The sequence below is a fragment of the Heterodontus francisci genome, chromosome 5 (assembly GCF_036365525.1).
Source record: "Heterodontus francisci isolate sHetFra1 chromosome 5, sHetFra1.hap1, whole genome shotgun sequence".
NCBI lineage: Eukaryota > Metazoa > Chordata > Chondrichthyes > Heterodontiformes > Heterodontidae > Heterodontus > Heterodontus francisci.
The window spans coordinates 92,044,778-92,070,398 of NC_090375.1; the positions used below are offsets into that span (position 1 = coordinate 92,044,778).

Below are 25,621 nucleotides of genomic sequence, written 5' to 3' on the forward strand. Positions count from 1 at the left end.
ATAATGACATCATATAAATCCATTGATAAAGAAACAATAATCAAAAGATGGCCAATGATGCAATTTAGCAGAAAACATTCACTGACTGTCAAAGAATAAAAAAATAACAAATTTGCTATTCCTTTGTTTTCTATGTATTTTCCACCAGAACTTTTGAAATTAGAACGATGTTTAAAACATCCAAGTTAATTTTCCAGTGTGATGATATCTTTTTGCTGTGTGGCTAAACACACTACAGATTTAGCAACTGAATATCACTATGTCTAAGATGTCTAGTATATCACTGTTCATAAATTACAAATACACTGTTTAGCAATAGTGCACTTCTGTACAAATATTGATGTGCCTTTATTTTTTATAGTTCTTCACTACGCTATTGCAGTTCCAAAAATTAACAGAATCTTGAATAGACTTTTTGAGCAAAGTAAGTATTCCTAAAAAAGTGCAGAGTTTTAAAGTTAGATTTAAAGCATGATTATAAAGTACTTGGCTCATGCTGTTTGAATGCAATTTTAAATTCCTTATGAGTCCAAGATGGGACTTTGATCAGATGTGTGTGAAATTTGTTTTTTTAAAGATCTATTTTCAGTTGACTAACCATTGTGTTACTTTGCTGCTAGAGGACATAAATGTTCGTTTGGTCCTTGTGGTAGCTCTTCTAGGTTGAGGTTGAAAGAATCTCATTGTTTTTTGCTGAGGTAATGCTATTGTATTAGACAGAATACTATAAGCAAAACCCTGCCACTGCTCTTGACCCCTCCACTTCCTCTTTATTGGCAAATTGACTGACATCCATTCTGGAGGTGACGAAATTACCTCTAATTAAAATTGGGAATACTGAAGCCATTTCCTTCAGCGCCAACCACAATCTCCCTTTCTTACCTATCAATTTCTTCTCCCTCTCTGATTACTGTCTCAGACAGTTCACAGCCTTGGCATCTTGTTTGACCCTGTTCTATGCTCCCGACCCCATATCCTCATAATCACAACAACTGCCTACCTACACCTATGTAATATCACCCGTTTCTGCCCCTGAGTCAGTCCAACTGATGCTGAAATTCTCATGCATGCTTTTGCTACCTCTAGACTTGACTGACATCAGTCTTACTAGGGCTCCCTGGTGACACACTTGTTTGAACGCTGCTTTCGTGCTAAGGGCAGACTCTCTCATCTGACCTCTGGAACTCAGCTCTTTTGTGCATGTTTGAACCGAGGCTGTAATGAGTTTTGCTGCTGAGTGGTCCTGGTGGAACCCAAACTGAGCATCGGTAAGCAGGTTATTGGTTAGTAAGTGCTGCTTGATAGCACTGTCGATGGCTCCTTCCATTACTTTGCTGATAATTGAGAGTAGGCTAATAGGACTGTAATTGGCCAGTTTGGATTAGTCCTGCTATTTGTGGACACGACATAACTGGTCGATTTTCCACATTGTCGGGAAGATACCACTGTTGTAGTTCTACTGGAAGACCTTGGCTAGAGACACATCTAGTTCTGGAGCACAGGTCTTCAGCACTACAGCTGGGATGTTGACAGGACCCACAGTGTTTGTTATCAACTCTGTGCTCAGCCATTTTTTGATATCACGCAGAGTGAATCAAATAGGTAAGAGTAGAATATATGGGAAGGAGGAAAAACTGTCCTTTCCTGCACTGCTAAAGTGTGTCTGTCTCCTAGTAGCTTCAGCAAGGATCAGAATGCCTCATTCTTCTCAACATGTCTTCAGCCTATGACACAGTTAATCATACCATCCTCTTCCAACTCTGCTACTCTGTTGTTCAGCTGATTTCCCTTGCCTGGTTCCATTCTTATCTATCCAGTCATAGCCAGAGAAGCTTCTGTAATGGCTTCTCTTCCCGTTCCTGCACCGTTACCTCTGGAATCTCCCTGGCAAATCATCCTTAGACCCCTCTTGTTTTTCATCTACATGCTGCCCCTTGCTGGCATCATCCGAAAATATACGAGGTTCCACATGTACTCTGATGTCAGCTGGCTCTACTTCTCTACTCCAGAACCACCTTTTTTGACCCCTCCACTGTTGTCAGACTGCCTTTTTTTCTTTTCATGGGATGTGGGCGTCACTGACAAGGCCAGTATTTGTTGCCCATCCTTAATTGCCCTTGACAACTGTGACTTACTAGGACGTTTCAGAGGGCATTTAAGAGTCAACCACATTACTGTGGGTCTGGAGTCACCTGTAGGCCAGACCAGGTAAGGATGGCAGATTTCCTTCCCTGAAGGACATTAGTGAATAAGGTGGGCTTTTACGACAATCAATGATAGCTTCATGGCACCATTACTGAGTGAGCTTTTAATTCCAGACAATCAGTCCTGGGTGAGCCAAAATTTGCTACAATGAAACATTTGGAAGACTAAGCCATTGTCTTCAGCCCCATCACAAATTCTGTTCCTTAGCCACTGATTCCATATAGCCACTGATAAGGTGGCGCACAATTGCAGGCAGCAGTATATAACCAGTGGGGGTAGGCACAGCTGCATGTCCTCATCCCTAAGGAGGAGACAGTGCTCGCCATCACTAGAGCAACCATGACTGAGCGTGTCGCCTGTGGAGGGGTTGAATGCATTGAAGATGCTGGTATACTTCTATCTAATTCTCCTACTCATATTTCACTTCCCCCTCATCCCACAATCTCTTCTGATTTACAAGCTGCATATGGTCTAAGCATGCACCTCTTTCATTCAAACCCCTCCCCTCACTGCAACCCTATTTTGTGCCTTTCTCCTTTCAAATACCCATGAACTGCCACCTGATGAGACACTGGTTCAAGAGTGTTTAGTGCAGGAGCAGGAAGAAACTAATGATGATGAAACACTGTCACTTGATCTCACATTTGCAGTCACCACCTCAGATACTTGAACCACCTGATCTTGCCAGAGGGAGGGACGTGTGTCAGTGAGTATGGCGCAATGTGTTTGGGTGATATGGCTGTCATGTGAATAACTGGCAGTGTGTGCAAGCTGTGAGATGTGGGTGTGAGGTTTCCTGCAGTTCTAATTGTGTGAGGATGAAGTGAAGCTTATGAATGTGAGGTATGAGTCAAAATTGATAGACATTGTTGGTAGCTGAGTGAACTGAATATGGTGCATTGAGCAGTGTGTGAGGCCAATGGTGCAGTTGGTGGGTTATGGCATTTGAAGATGCGTACACTGATCTACATGTGGTGAGTCACTGGGCACAAGTGGCCTGCAGGCAGGGCAGGGGGTAGGGTAGCACAGGTGCCAGCTCACCAGAGGGCAAGTTCGGACAAGGGTTCTGCTGCAAAGGACTCAGATGAGGGCTTCGAAGGGGCATCATGCGGGGAAAGGCTGATGGGTATGCACACAGAATGCTTGGTGTATTGATGGGCCTGCTAGAAAACCTACAGTCAATGTCAAAGAGCATGGAGGACTCTGGCATCAACCTTGCACACAGATTTGCTTGGAGCTTAGAGTCCATCCTTTCAGTGAGGAACTGGTGGCCAACTCCACTAGCACACTTGTGGATCCAACCATAATGCAGTGTCTGATGGTCTATATCTCAGCTTCCATTGCAGCACAAGCAGAAGATACCCAATGTCTGAGTGCTGCAGTGGCAGCACAGACTGAAGTCATGCAAGCTCAACTTGTTCCCATGCAAAGGCAGCTTTCTGTCACACAAGCTCAGTTGCTGCCATCATGGCTGCAGATTTCAGTGTTCAAAGGGGCTTGCAGGGTGTCACAGCAGTCCAGCAACCTGTCCTCCAACAATTTGCTATATTGCAGAGGAGTTGCCCCAGGGGACTGACAGTGGCTCTGTGAACCATGAACCTGCTGTCCTCTCTCAGGATGACAGCATTCACCCTCCCACTACTGCCACTTTGCCAGTATCCTTGCTGTTGCCTGTCAGCCAGCCCAGACTGACCCATGCTGAGGTGGTGCAGTATAAAGCTGGGCCTACTAGGGTCAGAATTGCATGAGACCATCCTGCAAGGCCATCTGCAGTCTCCCCCACTGAAAGTCAGCAGCCTTCTGCCAGCCATGCTGCAGCAACTGGGGTAGCACGAGGCTATGCAAAGGCACATGTAAGATAGGCACAAGGATGATTAGTTGCCTTTTGTATGGAATATTGGATGTTTGTATTTCAGCCAAGAGGACACTGTAATGGTCCATAACAGTGGGATAGTAAAATGTGGACCCTTGTTGAATGGGGAATTAGGATTGCATTCACTGGCACCGCAGTCTGATGGGCTGATCATGGACAACCTGGCCAGAAAGGAGTTGTGCGGTTTGTCTCCTTCTTTCCTACTCCTCCTCCTTTTCTTCTTTCTCAGCTGCTCACCGTACACGTCATGATGGCAATATTGTGTAGGATGCAGCAGACCACCACGAATAGTGACATGTACTCTGGAGAGTACTGCAGGGCTCCTCCAGAGCAATCCAGACAGCAGAGGCTTTGCTTAAGCATGCCAAAAGTCTGCTTGATGACATTTTGTGTGGCAGTATGGCTTTCATTATACGCATGCTGTCCACCTGTGCGTGGGTTGTGCACTGGAGTCATGAGTCAGGTGGTCAGTGAATAGCCCTTATTGTCTAGTAGCCACACTCTGGTCTCTCATGGTGGCTCAAATGCTGATGGTACAGTGGATTGGCGCAGAATAAAGACATCATGACTGCTGCCAGGATAGCGAGCATTGACCTACATGATGCACTATAAGCTGTACATTGAAGGAGTAGAATCCTTTGTGGTTGTGATACATCTCTGAATTTAGATGCGGCACCTGCAAAGCAAGTACGTGCAGTTGATGGCACCCTACACCATGGGGAAGCCTGCTAACCTGGCAAAGCCACATAGACGCTCTACCTGTTTCTCTCTTGAAAGAGAGAAGGCAATATATTACCCTCTCTTTGCAGACAGCCTGCTAGTCACCTCCTTTATACAGCACTGGACAGTGAACTGGTTGATGTTGGAGATGTTCCCTGCTCCAACCTGGAAGAAACCCAATGTGAAGAAGTTTATGGCCACAGTCACCGTACGTCCTCGCCCTCCTCTGAGGCTGCTGGCCCTTTGACAGCGCCTTCCAAACCCATGACCTCTACCACCTAGAAGAACAAGGGCAGCAGTCACATGGGAACACGTCCACCTGCAAGTTACCCTCCAAGTCACACACCATCCTGACGTGGAAATATATTGCCGTTCCTTTACTGTCCCTGAATCAAAATCTTGGAGCTCTCTCCCTAACAGCATTGTGGGTGTACCTACACCACATGATCTGCAGCAGTTCAAGCAGTTCACCACCACCTTCTCAAGCACAATAAAAGCTCACTTTGCAGGCGATGCCTGCCTCTTGTGAATGAATAAGAAAAAAAGGACTGCCTGCAACAGGTGGCAGATTCAGGGAATCTCTCCCTTAGTCAAATGGAAGTATCTAATGCACTATTCCTCACTGAGCTTGAGGTAGGGAAATTACTCACTGAAGACCCTTCTCCCCCCTCCTCCTCTTCCTTCTTTTGAGTAGCTTGTCCTCCTCCATGTTGCCTCTGCTCGTTTTCCCTGCCATGCTGCAGGCTAAGGGGGATGGAAACTGCAACACTGGGAGCAGGTGCTATTGAACCCTTGAAGTCAGAATGAACGCCTTCACTACATGTCACACCACTCCCTTTGGACTTCACCAACTTTAAATGACAGTACAAATCACCAAACACTTCTACTAACTCAGCAGCAGCCAGTAGAAATCAATCAGCAACTAACCTGTGAGTGGTTGATGATCCCTTTAAATAGCCTGGGTGAGGGGACCTAACTGCTGCTGAATGCATGTTCAGCTGTGTGAGGTTAAGAGAGGACGTTATCTGGAACACTGAAAATATAGGCACTATAGAGCCGAATTTTGTGGCCTGTATCTTTGACCAAACTTTTGGCTAACTGTCTTAATGTCTCCTTCTTTGGCTCGATATCAATTTCTATCTGATCACATTCCTGTGAAGTACTTCAGAATGTTTTACTACGTGAAAGGCGCTGTATAAATGCAAGTGGTTGTTACCGTTATGTTCATGGGGAAAAATGTTCTTTCGGCAGAAAATAATTGCCTGGATGCAGACCAATCTGGTCACAGCTGTGTTTTTATAAAGAGCACATGTTATAGACAATGCCACTCTTTACTTGACTTGTAGCTTTGCATCCTATAAGAGAAGACAGCAGTGCATAAAAGTTTCAAGAGATGAAACTGCACATAATGGTGTAGAAATTAATTTGGCAGTGAATGGGTTAATATTTCCTTTAAGGTGGTGGGAGAGAGGAATCTGCTACGGGTCTTTTAAACATTTGTACAATAATGTCATTAATGGTAATTTTTGCCTACCTGTACCAGAACACATTTTCCTGATGGTAGACATAACACTACATAACAAGGACAAGGGCAGCAAATGCATGGGAACACCACCAACTGCAAGTTCCCCTCCAAGTCACACACCATCCTGACTTGGAACTATGTCACTGTTCCTTCACTGTCGCTGGGTCAAAATCCTGGAACTCCCTTCCTAACAGCACTGTGGGTGTACCTACCCCACATGGACTGCAGCGGTTCAAGAAGGCAGCTCACCACCACCTTCTCAAGGGCAATTAGGGATGGGCAATAAATGCCGGCCTGGCCAGCGACGCCCACATCCCATGAATGAATAATAAAAAAAATAAAAGGGCTGGCCAGCAAAATTAAGAACCGTTCCATCTTCAGATGTATAAACACATATTGAGCTAATTATTTACCATCAATTATGAAATCAAAATCTATGGTCCAGGAATAGAAAACCTACCTTAGTATTAACAATTATGCAAAGCTGAAGTATTTGTATATGTAAATTAGCTTAACCACAAAAGACTTTCTCCAACACATTAAAACCTTAGGACTTATCGTTATGAAAATTGCAGTATACATGCTGTGCTAAAAAGGAGAGCTCATTAATGAATTATGTTAATTAGACATAATTTATATATGAAGTTAGGTTAATTAAATAAATGCTTTTCACTTCACCTCAAAAATCACACCATGTTTTCATGAAATTTGGAGGCTACTTTCATTGAATTATTAGGAATAACACATTAATTATATCAATTAGAGCCAATTTACATATGTAGATTAGAGCTATTAGAATAGTTTTTCTACTAATGTTTCCAATAATTGAAATATTACAATTGCTTGGTTGTGTAATAGCACAAAACTTTTAGTTATATCAGCACATAATCCTTTGACAACAAACACGACCATATTTATGCAGTAAGTAGGTGCCTTACTAATTATCTTCATAATTTGCTAGTTTAAATATTCTGTAATAACAGAAAAAAGACCATTAAATTTATTTTACAAAAATTCAGCAGAATACAAATGGTTACTTGTAGCATTTTTGTCATTTGTCTTTAAATGTGACTGTACAGATTATAATACAAAATACAGATCAACTAAACAATTAAAGACAAAATAATCATATCATGGACAGAAGAGTTAATTGGAAACCAAACTGCTGAGAGATTTTGGTCGTAAATTAAAACATTTAAGTACATTTTTTTTGGGTTTCAGAGACAGCATTATCCTTACTGCAATAACTAAAGCAAAGTTGCCATAGCTTCAACAAATCTGCATGTTAGGGAAGAGATGTTTTGCTTTGGTAATATAGTTAATGAGTCTAAAAATATTCAGTATAATAATTCTGTCAAAGCCCCCACAGTCTTTTCAATGAGCAGACTCCTGCAGGATTCCAATGGGGAGCCAAGTAATGAGCTTTCAGTACTCGCTCCCACATCGTCCAAGCGAAATATACTTGGGCCTCCATGGTTCCACATCATTAGTAACATGAAACAAAGACACATGCTTGACTTTAACAAGCAACTGAAGCTACTGACTTATTAGCCTGTTATTGAACATAAACCTAATTTCTATGTGACAAAAAAAAACAGATTCTAACAGAAAAACAATAAAAATCTATACATTAATTAATGAAATAGTGACTAGGATTCAAGCAGAAAACAGGGCCCCATGGAAGTATTTTAACACTGAGTCTCACAGGGCCAGTAACAAACTGTTTGAGAGCACATCTAAGGTGGACTATCCCAGGAAGAGAATAGGCACATACAGGCTAGAGCCCTATTAATGCAAACAATTATAAAATTACATACAATCTAACCATCCATCTCCTTTATGCAAGTCCACTCACATAATTACATTCAGACTACATTAACTACAGGAAACAAAATGTAAACACCTGTGATGGCTAAACAGCATTAGACTATCACTTCCTGCTGAGCAGCCACGTACGCCATGACTACTGACTACTGATGCCTTACAATGGCACCCATAAGTCAGTTACAGCAATATACTCCAGCCACATGATTTAAAAAGCCTGTATGCATCAATATCTAAGTTCATTTAAATTATTTCCTTCTTAATGGAGCTTTTACTAAATTTGTGTGGTTGCAGTTTGCAGGATAACTGAGTAAAGGACAGCATAATCTGGCTTCTTCTTCAGCAAAAAGAGAATGAGTGTACACCTATTCAGCTATCATGGATAGGCTTAGGTAAAAGAAGAGTTTGCTAAAGACTAAATATGAAAATATGCACAAAATTGTAATGCTCTGGAAATAGAACAGAAACCTGCAAAACGAAAAAATGAATGATTTCATTTTAAAAGGAAGCGATCTATATATTTACATGTTGTTTTACAGCTTTCAGTATTTTTCCTGGTACCTAGACTTCAAAGCTGCTAACATTATGGACTTTAAACTGCATACTATCTATAAAATCTGGAGGATGTAACCTTCTAGCCTTTTGGTGTTAATGTTTATTTAACAAGATCCCACAGATTATGGCTGAGGCAGGCGATCTGGCCCATCTTAATTCATCGATCCAGAAGCATCCTAAGGTTTCTTCACTGTAGCATCTAAGGTCACAATTTTAAAGGGGGCAACGGTACAGTATGCGCGAACTCTGAAGTGGATGGCAAACCTTGGATTGCTTGGGGACATAGAGGCCCAGTCGATCTTAACAGCCAGACCTCATTTATATGCATTCCGCTGTGCCGAATCCGGCCAGATTCACTACTTGCTCACGAGTGGGAGCGGGAATTTGGTGGCAGGAGGCTGCAGCCAGGGATCCATGGGAACGGTCCCTGGACATTAGTTGTGGGGTATTCTCTGCAGACGACCAAGGGGGGTGGTTCTAGTCACAATCGATGGGAGGGGAGGCACTGGCCGCAATCAGACCGTGGGAGTAAGTCCGGGGCAAAAGAAGCTCAAGGTTACCTCATGTGGCTCAGAGGAGCACTCTTGCTCTTCCTGGCCCACAAGGAAACCTAAAATAAATTTATGAAACTTGTTTGCCCGGCTTGTATTGGTCCTGATACACCTCACAACAGGTTAGGGCTGATGGGAAGCTACCATAGTCCACCTGCTCAGGCCTGGGACAATTAGTGCAGTTGGGTCCTGATATTTAAGGAAAGATCCCATATCCTTCCTGCAGGTGTCCTGATTGTTTGCTGAAAAGAGAGGGTTATGCTTGGGACATGGCAGGAATGCAGTGGGATCAGAGGCGATAAGTGACTTCATTTTATCTGCCTGGTTTCCACCAGAGTTAAAATTGCGGTTCAATTGTTTGTTAATTGCTTTCGAAGTTTTTACCTCCACTGGTCTATCTGGAAGACTGCTACATACATTGAACACTGAATGTGAAAAAGAATTTCCTAATGTCAGTCTCAAAATCAGCTTTAAGTTGAAAGACACTGGCTGCAAATACCGGTTTCTCAGTAGTACTCTTATTTTCAGCAGTATGAGCAGCATTTTGTATCCAAAAGGCCATATGCGCCGCATGTGCACACTTCTGGTGCTGATTGCACAGGATGCTATTTTGGGTAGATGGTTAGCACAAGTGCTGGGAGCATGTACCAGATGTATGCAGAGTATATAGTTTGTGACACCAGTCAATGGGTAATGCAGATTTGACGCCAGCGGTGCCATTTTCAACTTGACTGCTCCAGCTAACACCCTCTCTTAAACTTATATAACTGAACATGTGTTCTGCTGCAGAAAGGACCTCCACCAGTGCTATTTAAGGGATCTTCAACGATTTTCAGGTTATGTTGAGTAAGACGATGTATTTTATGGTTATTTTTGGGTTAGTTGCTGATTGATTTGTACTGGCTGCTGCTGATTTAGTACAAGTGTTTGGTAGTTTGTACTGCTAATTGAAGTTGCTGAAGTCTATAGGGAGTTGTGTGGAATGTGGTAAAGGCCTTGGTTCTGACTTCAAGGATGCTGCTCAGACCACCTGCTCCCAGTCAAGGGTGCTGTAGTCTCTATCCTCCTTGGCCTGCAGCATCATAGGGAGAATGAGCAGAGGCAACACAGAGAAGGAAAAGTTGCTCAAAGAGGGAGGAGGAGGCGAAGGACTCTCAGCAGGAGGCCATGTCCACCGAGGGTCATCAGAAAGCATTTCTCCAACCTCAACCTCAGCGAACAACAGTGTATGCAATGCCTCCCCTTCACTAAGGAGGTGCTTACTGAAATCTGCCAGCTATTGCTGGCAGACCTGCAACCTCAGAGCACAGACGGTCTTGCTGGAGGCTGTGAAGGTGACAGTGTCCACGATTTTTTTGTGTCAGTCTCCTTCCAGGCTGGAGCAGGTGATATTTCCAACATCTCCTAGTTCGTCTCAGTTGCATGGGGGAGGTCACTGCAGCTCTGAATGCAAAAAAAGCTGAATACATTTCATTCTGTCTTGCCAGAAGGAAGCAGGTGGAGTGAGCACTTGGCTTCGCCATGATAGCAAGGATCACCATGGTGCAGGATGTCAATAACTACACACATGTCACTTTGTGGGTGCTACATCGCAATTCAGGGATGTACTGGAACTGCAAAGGGTTCCACTCCTTCAGTGTGCAGCTAGTGTGTGACTGTACTCTGCATATCATACAGATCAATGCTCAGTAGCTAGGCAACAGTCAGGATGCCTTCATGCTGCGCCAGCCCACTGTACCATCTGCATTTGAGACACCACGAGAAACCAGAGGGTGGCTGCTAGGAGACAAGGGCTGTCTGCTGACCCCCTTGGCTCATGACTCCAATGTGCAATGCACACAAACATGGGCAGCATGCATGTAACAAAGAGCCATGCTGCCACACAAAATGCCATCGAGCAGACCATCGGGGTGTTTAAGCAACATTCCGCTGCTTGGACCACTCTGGAGGGTCCATGCAATTCTCGCCGGAGAGAGTGGAATGATTCTTCGTGGTCAGCTGCATCCTGCCACAGTCCTTGCCAACACATATACAAAGAACGGAAGAGCAGGAGGAGGAGGAGGAGGAATAGAAATAGGAGAAAGATGAGGAGGAGGAGGAAGGGAAGAGGCTAACAACACAGTCCCTTTTTGGCCAGGTTGTCCCTGATCGATTTAGCTGACTGTGGTACCAGTGAACGCAATCGCAATTCCCCATTCATCAACAGTTCCACACCTTACTTTCCCTCTGTTACTGACCATTACAGCATCCTCTTAGCCACAATCCTGAAATAAAAGCTACTACAAAACAAAGATTTGACTGCAGATGGCCTTGCAGGATAACTTAGAAAGCCCTCAGCATGGGCAGCAGCACTCTGAACTGGCTGGCTGACAAGCAACAGCAAGATCACTGGTGGGGTGGCAGTGGTGGGAAGACAAATGCTGCCATCTTGAGAGAGGACAGTAGGTTTCGATATCCATGGAGCCACTGCCATTTCCCTAGGATAATGCCTCAGCAATCCTAGCAATGTGTTGGAAGGCAGATTGGTGAACTGCTATGAAACCCTGCAAGCTCCTTTGCACACTGGTATCCTCAGCTGTGATGGCAGCAGACTGAGCTTGCGTGGCAACAAGCTGTACTTCTGCATGACAAATGCTGAGTTTGCATGACTTCAGTCTGATCTTCTAGTGTTGGGTGGCATCTGCTTGTGTTGTAATGGAAGCTAGGATATCAGCCTTCAGACACTGCATGATGGATGGGTCCACAAGTGGGATGAAGGAGTTGCCCACTAGTCAAAACCCAATGTAAGGTTGGTGCTGGACCCCTACATATTCCTTGACATTGACTGCTGGCTTTCTGGCAGGCTTGCCAATGCACAAGCATTTCTGTGTGCATATCCATCATCTTTCTGTAGGACGTCCTATAAAAGTCCTAATCTGAGTACTATGCAGCAGAACTCATGTGTGACCTTGCCCTCTGGCAAGCTGGCACCTGTCCTACCCTTTTCCCCTGCTTGAATGCAGGCTACTTGTGCCCGGAGTCTCACCACATGCAGATCCCTCTTCTAAGTTACCTTCTAAAGTATGTGCGGTGTCAGTGTCTAAGCTGCTGGCTGCGTGTATGAGATCGAGCAATGGTGTTTCCTCATCATTAGTTTCTTCTTCCTCTTCTACTTCTTGCTCCTGCACCAGTGCCTGGCCAGGTTGCAATTCTTGGGTATCTGAAAAGGGAAAGGCCGCAGGGTAACATTGTGGTGAGGGGATAGGGGGAAAGCACGAGGTACATGCTTAGACCATCTGTAGCTTGCAAATCAGAACAAATTGTGGTTTGAGGGGTGAGTGGGATGTGAGAAGGAGGATTACAGATGAGCATAGCATCATCTTCGATGATTTCAGCCCAGTGCTGGCCACAGTCTCAGTCATGACCGGTCCTGCACAGGGCTAAGAACATGCAGGCATGTCTGTCCCCTGGGTAATGCCCTGCTACCTGCAGTTGTTCAGTACCTTGTCTGCAAAAGAGAGGGAAGAGTATCAGTGAATGTGGTGCAATCTGTTTGGATGATGTGACTGTCATGGTTGAATAGTTAGCAATATGTGCAAGCAATGAGATGTGGGTGTGAGGATTGCAGGATTGCAGGAGTGCTAAGTGTGTGAGGGTGTGGTGAAGCTATGAATGTAAGATGTGAGCCATGGTTGATACAGGTTGTTGGTAGATGAGTGAAGCGGGGTGGTGCAATGAGCAGTGTGTGAGCAGTGTGTCCGTTTGTAAGCATAAAGCATTTGAAAATGAAATCACTGACCTTGACCACTCACATGAGGTCATTGAACTTTTATCAGCATTGCATGCAGGACCTCAGGGCTACACTGCTGGCATTGACCACAATGGCTATCTGCTCCCACTGCCTTCGTAGTGTCTTTCTGAAGGGCCTCCTGTGGATGAGGTCTTCTCTCCTCCTGTCCACCTCTTGCACCAAGGCCTCCAGTGCTGAGTTAGACAAGCTTGGAGCACACTTTCTACCTGCTGAGTTATTATTCAGCGTACTGCTTATTTGGACACTCTTCCCCAGCCACAACCAGTACCTTGCTGTACCCAGAATCGACGTTCCCTTTAAGAGGTGCAGGCTGGCTTTAATTAAAGCAAGCTAGTTTTCATGGTGCAGCCTTTCATGATTTTGTGTCCCCTGCTCAAGTGTGCAGCCAGTCAGCAGTGGGGTTAGTGCTAACTGCACTCTACAATCATTGTAATGAATTTGCATGCTGCCTGCATCAGAAGCAATACAGAGAGAGTCTGTGTGCAAATACAAGTCACTACTGTAATTTGAATTTAGATTTCCTACATTACGACAGGTAACACACTTCAAGAGTAATCCATTGGCTATAAAGCACTTTGTGATGTCTTAAGGTCATGAAAGTCACTATATAAATGCATGTCTTTCTGTGGATACCAAGCAACTCCGGTGAGATAGATTATGAACTAACAAATAAGAAGAAAAAGAAAAATTGGTAAGAAAAATATAGCCTGGAAGTTATAGTCAGTATAAAGGTGGAAAGACAAAGAGTAGAACGGATAGTATAGCACTTGTGTATTGTTTAATTCCTGACATTAATAACTTTGCTGGAAGGTGAAAACTAAGCACAGTGCCTAATGCCTTCAAGACCAGCAAGAGCAAGAGGAGCTGTCTTTGACAACAGGTGGCATAAATGGTGTACCGTTAAGTCCAGGCCCTCTGCTGAATAGCAGAATCTCATTGTGGATGTGGAATGTTACTATTGGCAAACCTCAATGTTAGGGCCATTGATTTTCACCATCTTTAGCAATGATCTGGATGAAAGCATTCAGGTTCCCAAGTTCACGGACGACACGAAGAGTTGGAGGGCAGGGAGGTCTCAGCTATGTTCTTTTCCTCCATTTACAATGTTTGGCAGTTTGGCATCACAACTTGGCATTCCTGGGGGGCAGCAGGAACAGTAGTAGATGAGAGGGAAATGGGCTACCACTCTAAAGAGTATTTGAATGCAGTAGTTGGAGAAGGACAGCTAGCAGCCACCCCAGCAGGTGAAGGGATGTTGAGGTTGGGGGAGGGATGTAGAGATTGGGCCAATGAGACAAATGCAGCAGCAAATAGATGTACCAGTAACCTTTTTTTGGTGTTGATTGAGGGATATGTGTTGGTCAGAACACTGGGAGAACTTGAATAATACCATTACTTTAATGTTTCGTTCAAAAGCTCAAACATGCAACACTCCCCCAGGATACACTGCAATGTCAATCTAGATTATATGCTCAAATTCTGCAATGGGGCTTGAATCATTAACCTTTGTGCTCAGAGGTGACTACTACCACTGTGCTAAGCTGACATTAAGAATAATTCATCTGAAGTGTGGAATAGTGAAAATCAATATCATTGGCTTTGTGGCAGGAGGCAGAGGGTGATTTTTGAGGGTTGTTTTTGCGATTGGAAGCCTGTGACCAATGGTAGACTGCAGGGATTGGTGCTGGGACCCTTGCTGTTTGTAGTGTACATTAATGATTTAGATGTGAATATAGGAGGTATGATCAGTAAGTTCGTAGATGACACAAAAATTGGTGGCGTCGTTAATAGTGAGGAGGAAAACCTTAGTTTACAGAATGATATCGATGGGCTGGTAAGATGGGCAGAGCAGTGGCAAATGGAATTTAATCCTGAGAAGTGTGAGGTGATGTATTTTGGGAGGACTAACAAGGCAAGAGAATATACAATGGATGGTAGGACCATAGGAAGTACAGAAGGTCAGAGGGACCTTGGTGTACTTGTCCATAGATCACTGAAGGCAGCAGCACAGGTAGATAAGGTGGTTAGGAAGGCATAGGGGATACTTGCCTTTATTAGCCGAGGCATAGAATATAAGAGCAGGGAGGTTATGATGGAGCTGTATAAAACGCTAGTTAGGCCACAGTTGGAGCACTGTGTACAGTTCTGGTCGCCACACTATAGGAAGGATATGATTGCACTGGAGAGGGTGCAGAGGAGATTCACCAGGATGTTGCCTGGGCTGCAGCATTTCAGCTATGAAGAAAGACTGGATAGGCTAGTTCTTTTCCTTAGAGTGGAGAAGGCTGAGGGGGGATCTGACTGAGGTATACAAAATTATGAGGAGCATAGATAGGGGAGATAGGAAGAAATGTTTTCCCTTAGTGGAGGGGTCAATAAATAAGGGTCATAGATTTAAGGTAAGGGGCAGGAAGTTTAGAGGGGATTTGAGGAAAAATATTTTCACCCAGAGGGTGGTTGGAATCTGGAACACACTGCCTGAAGGGGTGGTAGAGGCAGGAACCCTCAAAACATTTAAGAAGTATTTAGATGAGTACTTGAAACACCATAGCATACAAGGCTAGGGGCCAAGTGCTGGAAAATGGGATTAGAATAGATAGGCTTAACGGCTAGCACGGACATGGTGGGCCGAAGGGCCTGTTTCTGTGCTGTATAACTCTATGACTCTATGACACTAAAGAATGTGCAGCCTAATTTCATTTGCACCCTGAACTGGTTGCAATTGTGGCAGCACAAAGCGATGGCGACCAGAACAAATAGGCTTGAGAACCAAACAAAATTCTTCATCAGGCCTCATCATCATAATTCAGGTGAGCTGCAGGCACCAATTAGGTTCCCCAAAGCAGCTAATGCCTCACAGTGTAACTAGTTTAAGCCAGCGGCGAGGCACACAGCTAAATCCAGAGCAGTGAGGTGACTGGGAGGCATGCGAGAGTGGGCCTGCAGTGTTCAACTTGTGATTTGTGAAGACGTGAGAACCACATCTGTCCCTTTCAATTTCACAAGAAACAAAACTTGGAAAGTGTTGGGGCTGTTTTATGAGTGGGCTCCAGAGCTCTCTTTGAGGACCACCGGTTGGACAGCTCACGACCTGGAAATACTAGGCAGCGTTTGCACATCACTAGCTCCAACTAGTCTAAACAAATTTAGAAGTTAGGGTCTAAAATGGGCGCAGAAACCAAATTTCTGGCTGCCACAGGGCCACCTATAAAAAGGCCTGAACCAATTCTGCAGTGGTTCAAATACTTGTGCAGACTGAGCACTGGCTTCTGTACTGCTAAAATTGGTTATTGTATTGTCTATTTTACATTCATAAAATTTAAGCCCCTCTATTTCCTTATATATTTGGCAGCAATTAAAGCATGTGCTTCATTTGTTTTTAATAAAGCAGCAGTTCATGCTGTATGATTGCCTCTAAGAGGGATATCCCCTTTAAGATCTTAGTGTGCTAATGAGTTAAGTACCAGGATGCAGTCATGTGACTCAAAGCCAGAGTCACTCTGCAACTGTAACACCTACCTAGAGGAAGGTTCTAGAAATAGTTTGCTCCGTACTGTATATAATAGTTTAGCTGTAATAAACCTGTTTGAGATCTTCAGCATAACTGGACTCCACGCATCTCATTTATGTTGCATCAGGCAACATAAAGAACACATTACAGGGTGTTTTTTCTTTAAGTTGTAACATGCAGACAAAGCAATGCCTTTTTTTGCTTGATAACCAATGCAGAATATGATTTGGTATTTTGCATGCTGTAGTGTTTGATATTTTCTATAAACATCCAACATGTAGAGTAACATAGTAACCTATAGGAATATATTAATCTTATTTTTGAAGTTAAATGCAAAAAGTAAACTAGACAGTTAAACTGAGATATGCATATTTTTATGCATTTATTTTGCTCTTGTAATAGATTATAGATTATAGTAGTAGCTTCATGTGTTAAGTTTCCATCCACAGACATGCCACCCACAGGCTAGAAACATGCATCATGAGTCATGATGCAAACAGGAAATTTGTTTTCACTGCATGCCATACTGGAAAGGTAGTGGTTTCATAAAGTGACTTGCAGATATTGTTCCTCTGTCAACATTTGTCAGGACAAAAAGTGAACTTTTGGGCCTTGTTAAGCTACAAAGGTCAGCAAGTTGAAAAATTCTTTCATTGTGCTGTGAAGATTTAGAAAATGCACAACCAGCAATAAATGAGATGGACGCTGTGTTGTAATAATTCTGATACACTTGACTAATGCAGTTATTTGCAATGAGGTTGGCAAAATGCCCAAAGCAGTGAGCAAACAAACAGAGCGAGACAGCTGGCTTAGCACCTTCGATTACTACTGCCACATCCACCAGCTCTTCTGTCAGTGCAGTGTTCACCGATGTGTATTTTAGTACAAACATTTACTCTGAGAAATTCATCCAAAATACATTTTGTCAAATTTCTCATATACCTTTCAAGCAAATGTAGCTGGTGACAAAAGCTGATTATTCAAATTAGTATGCAATACAAGGCAGCTTATGTATTTTAAAGTAATATGATTGCTTTTTGCTTATAATAAAGAAAGGCACATTTGATTTTGAAAGTGACAAAAAGCAATATTAGCAAAGCAAAACAATTTAATGTAATAAATGTAAATGCAATAGGATCAGAATTTTTTGGTTTTGATTTTTATGTTTCCCTGGTTCAGTGCATTCAGACATTTGCTGTCAATGTATTGGCTGAGGCCAGAGGTACATTTTCTTGGCCCTGCAGTATTGTATTCCCAATAGTTAGAATATAAAATATAAGATTCACCACATAAACATTTGCTACTTAAAATATCTGACATATCATTCTGTTCAAAAGATACAAAACCCATTAGAACTGCAAGTAGCAATATAATGTGAGAAGTATAACATTCCAATCCATCGGTCTGCTGACATTAACTGATCTTTATATCTCTCATTAAAATACTGTCTAAGCAAAACAATTAAATTCCCAAAATGTTATGTTGAGCTGCTATGAATTTTTAAAACATTATTATTACTGCATCTGAAGAACATCCTGCTGTCAGAGTCAACTCATTAAGGAAACTGAATCTGGACCCAATATATGTTACAGGCAGTGAGAATGGGACACTTTACAAAGAAAACAGATTTCAGATTGCTGTCTGCACTATTGTTTTTTTTGCTGAAATAACACCAGCAGAGAGCAACAGAAAGAGAGGGGAGGAAAGAAGATCGAGTCACAGAGAAAGAAATTAAGTCCAAGAGCTTCAAAGCACTTGGCTCCACTAGTTGGATGTGTAATGGGTTTCGTTAGCTCTCAACCGTGCCAGTATTTGGGATAACATAGCCGATGTACTAACTGATATAATGCACCTTACCTGGTACATTTTAAAATTCCAATCATATACACAAAGATATGTAAAATCTAAAATAAGGATGACATTATTTTACTAGTGGTTGACTGTGGTACTGAATGCTTTATTTAAACTTTGAAAGCAATCTTATTTTTCCAATAGTTATGTTTGATCATTAAGTTTAACCCAAGTGGGATACCGTTATTATTTACAAAGATAATAACATTTCCATTTGTGCATCTACATCAGGGTTTAGTATAGGAAGCTGCAAATATCGTCCCATTTGGGGCAATTTGGGGCAATTATTTGTTTTATTTGCTTACTCCACTGGAAAGATTGATTCGATTGGCCACAGAGCAATCTCCAACTACTTTAAGACTAGCACATATTCAGCAAATATAGGAGTTGGCTCTTGTGTATCCCTACCATGAAAATGGATTCCTCAGGTATGGCTTCCTTCCCATTCAAAACTTCCGTTATCACCCCTTCTCAAAATTCCCAATGACTCCTCGTCCTCAAAAACTATTACTCCATCACAACCTCCCTTTCCTCTCTAATGCTATTGAACAAGTCGTCAGCTCTCAGATCTGTGCCATCTTTCTCACAACTCTTCAATCAGGTTTCTTTCCCTGCCACAATACTGAAAAGACCCTAATCAAAATCACAAATGACACAACATCCTGGGGGTTACTGTTGACCAGAAACATAACTGGGGTAGGCATATAAATACCATGGCTACAGGAGCAGGTCAGAGGTTAGGAATCCTGCAGCGAGTAACTCACCATCTGACTCCCCAAAGCCTGCCCACCATCTAAAAGGCACAAGTCAGGAGTGTGATGGAAAACTCTCCACTTGCCTGGATGGATGCAGCTCCAACAACACTCAAGAAGCTCGACACCATCCAGGACAAAGCAGCCCGCTTGATTGGCACCCCATCCACAAACATTCACTCCCTCCACCACTGACGCACAGTGGCAGCAGCGTGTACCACCTACAAGATACACTGCAGCAACCTACCAAGGGTCCTTAGACAGCACTTTCAAACCCGTGACCTCTACCAACTAGAAGGACAAGGGCAGCAAATGCATGGGAATGCCACCACCTGCAAGTTCCCCTCCAAGCCACACACCATCCTGACTTGGAACTATATCGCTGTTCCTTCACTGTTGCTGGGTCAAAATCCTGGAACTCCCTTCCTAACAGCACTGTGAGTGTATCTACCCCACATGGACTGCAGGCGCCCCACCACTACCTTCTCAAGGGCAATTAGGGATGGGCAATAAATGCTAGCTAGTGACGCCCACATCCCGTGAATGAATAAATTAAAAATAACTTTGTGACTGTGACAATAGTGCACAATCTCTCCTGGTCCTTCTTGGCCTCTCGAAACCACGGTTAACCATACTATATTCATCCAATTATTTTCTTCCATTTTTCAGCTAAGACTGTCTTTGCTTGGTTCAACTCTTACCGATTCAATCATAACCAGAAAGTATCCAGCAATGGTTTCTTTCCCTACCCCTGCACTGTTACATCTGGAGTACCACAAGAATCCATTCTTGTCCCCTTCTTCTACCTTACCTACATGTTGCCCCTCGGCGACATCATCTAAAAATATGGGGCAGGAATTTCCCTGCAGGCTTCAGGACCCCACTGTCAAGCTCAGATGGGGGTCAGAAGCCTGCACTGTGTGGGAAATAGTCACTTACCTGTGATTTCCCCAAATTGGCCAACTAATGGCCAGAGGGCAGGCTCGCCGGCCAATTAAGGATGCTCTCGAAGCTGAAGGGCCAGTAGAAGACCTTCCAGCTTGGAAGCAGCAGCAGGATGTCGTTAAAGGTAAGTGAGGGAGAGGGTGCTCCAAGATGGAGCCGCACTCTGCCCAACATTTTTTGTAATCTTAAATTAACAAAGGTCTTAGCAGCTGGACCAACACAGTGGAGGGGGAATTCCTCCACAGGGGGGCCTGTGGCTGCAGCTGAAACCAGGTAGGCAGGGAGGACTTCCGAGCTTGCTTGGAGTGCTGGCCCCCCCGGTCTGCTGCCAGGAGGCCACCACCAGGCAGTTACCCTGTTTCCCCTCTGCTTGCAGGGACCATTAAGTGACCATTAACTATTTGGAGCGGCTTTCCAGGGCAGAATGGAGCCAGGGAACCAGCACGCCAGCCAATAGCACGAAATCCTCCGATTGCCACCTACGTGCCCACCCCCATCAGAGCCTTAAAATGCGGCCCAAATTGTCAGGTTCCATATATATGTTGATGACACCCAGGTCTACCGCTTCACCTCCTATTCTTCCAATACCTCTTTGTTGTCAGCCTGCTTGTCCAACATCTATCCCTGGATGAGCTACAATTTCCTCCAGTCAAATTTTGAGAAGGCTAAGGCCAATGGCCACTCCCACAACTCCCTTCCTGATTCCATCCTTCCTCACAATCACTGTCTCAAATGAACCAGACTCTTTGTTTGATCCCCAGCTTAGCTTCCAACTCCGTGTTCTCTCCATCCCAAAGATTGCCTACTTCCAGCTCAGGAGGATCACCCGTCTCTGCCCTTGTCTTAGTCAATCTGCTGCTGAATCCCTCATTGATGCTTTTGTCACCTCCAGGCTCGACTCTCCCAGCCAGCCTCCCATCCTCCACCCTCCATAAATGTAATCTTATCCAAAATTTTGTTGCCCATATCCTAATCCTCATCAAGTTCAGCTTGCCCATCACCCCTGTGCCTGCCATCACCTTCAACTTAAAATTCTCATCCTCTTGTTGAAACCTCTTCATGCCCTAAGCTCTGGAATTCCTTTCCTAAATCTCTCTTCCTCTCCAACTCTCTCAGGTCCCTTCTTAAAACCTGTCACTTTGACAAAGCTCTTAGTCAACCCTCCTAACCAATGTACCCTCTATTTGTTTTCTTTGAAGTATTCAGGCAATTTGTTTCAGTGTGCAGTCGCCTTGAAGTTTTTGCGCAGCGATGCATGCCCAGCAACTCAAAAGAGCCAACTTATGCACAGCCTGTGCAGGGACTTTCAGGTTTGAGGGCACAATGCTCCTAACAGTTTCTTTGGCTCAGTATTAAATTTTTTCTGATTATGCCTCCGTGAAGTGCTTTGGAACATTTTCTTATGTTAAATTGCTAGATAATTGCACATTATTGTTGTAATGCACTAAAATAAAAGCAAAATACTGCGGATGCTGGAAATCTGAAATAAAAACAAGAAATGCTGGAACCACTCAGCAGGTCTGGCAGCATCTGTGGAAAGAGAAGCAGAGTTAACATTTTGGGTCAGTGACCCTTCTTCGGAACTGACAAATATTAAAAATGTCACAGGTTATAAGCAAGTGAGGTGGGGGTGGGGCAAGAGATAACAAAGGAGAAGGTGTAGATTGGACAAGGCCACATAGCTGACCAAAAGGTCATGGAGCAAAGGCAAACAATATGTTAATGGTGTGTTGAAAGACAAAGCATTATACAGAAAAGGTGTTAACGGACTGAATATTGAACAGCAGCAAGTGCAAACATGAAAAAAAACAGTGGGTAAGCAAACTGAACAAACTAAGATGAAATGAAATAAATGCAAAAAAAGGTTGTAAAAAAGAAAAAAGAAAAAACAACTAAAAATGAAAGTAAAATGGGGGGCTGTCATGCTCTGAAATTATTGAACTCAATGTTCAGTCCGGCAGGCTGTAGTGTGCCTAATTGGTAGATGAGATGCTGTTCCTCGCGCTTGCGTTGATGTTCACTGGAACACAGCAGCAATCCCAGGACAGAGATGTGAGCATGAGAGCAGGGGGGAGTGTTGAAATGGCAAGAAACCGGAAGCTCAGGGTCCTGCTTGCGGACTGAGCGGAGGTGTTCCGCAAAGCGGTCACCCAGTCTGCGCTTGGTCTCCCCAATGTAGAGGAGACCACATTGTGAGCAGTGAATACAGTATACTACATTGAAAGAAGTACAAGTAAATCGCTGCTTCACCTGAAAGGAGTGTTTGGGGCCTGGGATAGTGAGGAGAGAGGAGGTAAATGGGCAGGTATTACACCTCCTGCGATTGCAGGGGAAGGTGCCATGGGACGGGGACGAAGTGGTGGGGGTAATGGAGGAGTGGACCAGGGTGTCGCGGAGGGAACAATCCCTTCGGAATGCTGACAGAGGAAGGGAGGGGAAGATGCGGTTTGGTAGTGGCATCACGCTGGAGGTGGCGGAAATGGCGGAGGATGATCCTTTGGATATGGAGGCTGATGGGGTGGAAAGTGAGGACAAGGGGAACCCTGTCACGGTTCTGGGAGGGAGGGGAAGGGTTGAGGGCAGAGGTACGGGAAATGGGCCAGACACAGTTGAGGGCCCTGTCAACAACAGTGGGGGGGAATCCTTGGTTGAGGAAAAAGGAGGTCATACCAGAAGCACCGTCATGGAAGGTAGCATCATCAGAGCAGATGCGTCGAAGACGGAGAAACTGGGAGAATGGAATGGAATCCTTACAGGAGGTAGGGTGTGAAGAAGTGTAGTCGAGGTAGCTGTGGGAGTCGGTGGGCTTATAATGGATATTAGTAGACACCCTATCCCCAGAGATGGAGACAGAGAAGTCGAGGAAGGGAAGAGAAGTGTCAGAGATGGACCATGTAAAGTTGAGAGAAGGGTGGAAATTGGAAGCAAAGTTGATAAAGTTTTCCAGTTCGGGGCGGGAGCAGGAAATGGCACCGATACAGTCATCAATGTACCGGAAAAAGAGTTGGGGGAGGGGGCCTGTGTAGGACTGGAACAATGAATGCTCGACATATCCCACAAAAAGACAGGCATAACTAGGACCCATGCGGGTACCCATAGCGACACCTTTTACTTGAAGGAAGTGCGTGGAGTTGAAGGAGAAGTTGTTCAATGTGAGAACAAGTTCAGCCAGGCGGAGGAGGGTGGTGGTGGATGGGGACTGGTTGGGCCTCTGTTCCAGGAAGAAGCGGAGAGCCCTCAAACCATCCTGGTGGGGGATGGAGGTGTAGAGCGATTGGACGTCCATAGTGAAGAGGAGGCGGTTGGGACCAGGAAACTGGAAATTGTCAAAATGACGTAGGGCGTCAGAAGAGTCACGGATGTAGGTGGGAGGAGACTGGACCAGTGGAGAAAAGATAGAGTCAAGATAGGAAGAAATAAGTTCAGTGGGGCAGGAGCAGGCTGACACAATGGGTCTGCCGGGACAGTCCCATTTGTGGATTTTGAGAAGGAGGTAGAAGCGGGCTGTCCGGGGTTGCAGGACTATGACGTTGGAAGCTGTAGGGGGAAGATCTCCAGAGGAGATGAGGTCAGTGACAGTCCTTTGGACGGTGGCTTGATGTTCGGTGGTGGGGCCATGGTCCAGAGGGAGGTAGGAAGAAGTGTCTGTGAGTTGGCGTTGAGCTTCTGAAATAACAACAGCACCACCCTTGTCTGCAGGTTTGATGACCACGTCAGGGTTAGACCTGAGACTTGTAATGCAGTTTGTTTGTGAGAGGAAACTTTGCCAATGTGTTTGTGACATGCAGCTTTGCCGTTGGGGGGTGGATATTAGAATTTCAGTGCAGAAATAGCTATAAAACATGGAAGATCCTCTGACTTTGATGCCAAAATTCCTTATTCACATTTCAGGTGGGCAAAGCAGCACACCAGGATAAAGAATTTGTAAAATTTACCCGATAATGTCAGATTTGTTGACAGATTTATTAGATTGATTTGTGAAAGACAATACAGCTTAAATTAATCATTTTTATATTATTTTTATATCTATTCACTCTCTTCCTTGTAGATTTAAGGGCAGCACAGCAGTTAGCACTGCAGCCTCACAGCTCCAGCAACCTGGGTTCAGTTCTGGGTACTGCCTGTGTGGAGTTTGCAAGGTCTCCCTGTGACCACATGGGTTTCTGCCGGGTGCTCCAGTTTCCTCCCACAGCCAAAGACTTGCAGGTTGATAAGTAAATTGGCTAGGTGGTAGGAGAATTGAAGGAAGGGAATATGGGATTAATGTAGGATTAGTATAAATGGGTGGTTGATGGTCAGCACAGACTCGGTGGACCCTAGGGCCTGTTTCAGTGCTGTATCTCTTTATGGTTCTATCTGCCCTCATTACACCAGTTTCTGGTCAAGAAATAAGCTGGCTCTATTTTTTGGATGAGTCACTACCGACTTAAGTACCAAAAGTGGTTCAGGTGAATGTAAAAAGAGCTCCCACAATGGTCTAGCCAATATTCCTCCATTAAGCACCAGAAACAGATTAATTAATTGCTCATCTGATTTGATGTTTATGAGACCTTGGTGAGCACAAACTGACTGCTGAATTTGCCTACATGACAACACTGACTGCATTTCAAAAGTAATAATTGGTTGTGAAGCACTTTGAGATGTTCTGAGCACGTGATAAGATGCTATATGAATTCTACTGCAAACCATAATCAGGATGTGCATTCCAGAGATTTGAGCTGGAATTCGATGACCCCTGCAGGAGCGGCTGGTGGCAGGGGGAGTGTCGTAAATTGAGCGGGAGGCAGTGGGGGGGGGGGGGGGGGGGGGGAGTGGGGGGTGGCTGGTGGGGCTGCTGTTCCTGCCCCTGCTGCAATTTTACAAGGGGCGCTGGTGGTGGGTAATGGCCCACCCACCCCAGGCCAATCAAGGCCCTTCGGTGACCAATTAACTGCCTCTTAAGGGCTTTCTCCCACCGCCATTGGTATTTTACCAGCGGTGGGTAAGCGGCTCAGGCCCCTCAGGAGGCCGTCGAGTAAAACCTGGCAGCCTCCTTGTGGGCTGGGGGGTGTCCTCCTGATCAGTCACTCTGTGCCCACGGAGGGCCCCCCCATGGCCCAACCGACCCCACTGCACAACATTACACCACCGCCCCCCAACCAACCCCCCTTGCCTCAGTGGGGCTTGACCAATTGTTCCTAGCAAGGCCCCAAAGACTTACCTTTTTTCTGGGCTGGCGTCCACCATCCTGCTGTGGCTGGGAGCAATCCCAGCAGTAGCCACCGCTCCTGGTGGTGCTGTCGGGACTGAGATCTGCAGGCCCGCTGATTGGCCAGCAGCTCCATTAGGCAGGACTTCCTGCCTCAGAGGGGTAGAAGTCCCGCCTGAGGCCAATTAAGAGCCTGGGGAGCATAAAATCCTGGTGTGGCTCCCTAGGCCAGGCGGAGGTGGGCTCGGCCCCAGTTTTTGGCCAGTGGGCAGGGCCTCCCGCCCAACATAAAATTCCGGCCTTGGACTAACACACACTTTATATTTTTCTT

At 44.7% G+C, this 25,621-nt stretch overlaps 1 protein-coding gene across 13 annotated transcripts in view; it reads right to left on the reverse strand.

Annotated features, from left to right (window-relative positions):
- Positions 1 to 25,621, reverse strand: part of LOC137369959 (coiled-coil domain-containing protein 178) — a 546,010-nt gene that overhangs the window by 75,931 nt on the left and 444,458 nt on the right. The window lies entirely within an intron of this gene.